A 1,756-nucleotide genomic window follows, 5' to 3' on the forward strand; every position below is an offset into this window, starting at 1 on the left:
GCGTTCGAATCGGACGTCGAGCGTGAAAGTTATTAACGACGGAAGTTAGTGTCCGATTTGGAAAATAGTATAAATAGTTAATTATAGGAGTTAGGGTTTCCATTTCTGGAAACCCATAACCGCGCCTCCCTTTCTCCTTTTTCCTCTTCTCTCTCTTCCTCCCCGAGCTCTCTCCTTCTTCCTCTCGGCTTCACCACCGATCTCCCTTCTCAGGGAGACGTGGCCCTCACCGCCGGTCTAGGAGGCGTCGCACCACCCCCCGCAGTCGACCCCGAGGTCGACGCTCCCTCTCACGCCACGCCGGAGCTCCACCAACGACGCCGATTTCTGCAAATTTCCCTCCACCGTACCCGAGCCATCTCCGGTGGTTTTAAAACGCGAATGAGGTGAGGGTTAGCTTAATTAGGTTGTTGTGATGCCTTGTTGTTGTTTCGTGGTTGTTTGGTTTCGATTTGGAGGAGATTGGAGGAGAATGGATTTGGGGGAGATGCCGCCGCCTTAGGCGGCGCGTGGGGAAACGTGGGAGGAGTAGGAGGTGGTCTGAGACCGGGGGAAGGAAGAGGAGGAGGAGGGAAAGAGTTTGGACACGGCGGTGGCGTTAGATGCGCCGTGTTTGGTGTCGGCGCGTGTGCCCTACGCGCTGCCACAGTGAGTGGCCCGTGAGCACCACGCGCGGCCTGCCAGAGGTGGCGCGTGTACCCCACGTGCCGCCACGTACGGCGGCGCGTGAACAGTGTTTCCGAAGGGGTAAAAATGTAAATTTATTTTACGTAAGGTAAATGTAAATTTATTTTACGTACAGTAATCATGAACAGTAATTTCGTAAAACAAAAAATTGCTGAACGGTAACAAATTATTACTGTTTCGGCATTTAAAGGTTTACGAAATGTTTCTAAATTCTTTTCTTATCTTTTCAAGGTGATCAATAAATCAAGGAAATAAATTAGCTTCGGAATTTTGGAGTTTCGCTCGAGTCGATAAGGTGAGTAAAATCTCACATATTTACGAATCTACCCTCGCGGAGATTCAAGATTTTGCAAGAGTATTTAATATTGAATTACGGCATGTATACAATATAGTGGATTACATATATACTGTATAAATGGTAATAAGTACATATATATATATAGTTCATTATATTATATACTGTTATTAATTCATTAGAAATGATCATTTTGATGACGAAAAATTGTGTATTGAGCATGTGATTTAATTTGTACATTATGATGTGAGATTATTGTACATAATTTTAACATGGTGTTGGTTAAAACGTTTTGTCTTCGGATGTGTTTATGAAATATGACATGTATAGGATATAGTGGACTATATATATTGTATAAATGGTAAATAAGTACGAATATATATAGTTTGCTATGTAATATACTGTTATGATTTTATCGTGATTATATCGAGCATATAAGTTTGAATTGTACAATATGATGTGTGATTATTGTACGTGATTTTAACACGGAGATTGTTAAAATGTCGATTTGTCTTCGGATTTGATTTTGTACAATATGATGTGAGATTATTGTACATGTTTGGCAAGTCGGAACCTAGCCTTTGGCCGGGCGAAAGTTACGATACAGTTAGAGCTCTAGTCTGTCTGCCGTAGTACTGCATGTGAGGTAACGGGTGGTTATCGACTCATGAGTACTCAGATTGTTTTGGATGTTGGGTAGCGGGTGGTTACCCAATATCGGCGGTGTACTACGTGAGGGGTAACAGATGTGTACCAGCGTTCCTTAGTACCTGT

This window comes from Argentina anserina, chromosome 3, assembly GCF_933775445.1.
Source record: "Argentina anserina chromosome 3, drPotAnse1.1, whole genome shotgun sequence".
In the NCBI taxonomy this organism is placed as follows: Eukaryota; Viridiplantae; Streptophyta; class Magnoliopsida; order Rosales; family Rosaceae; genus Argentina; species Argentina anserina.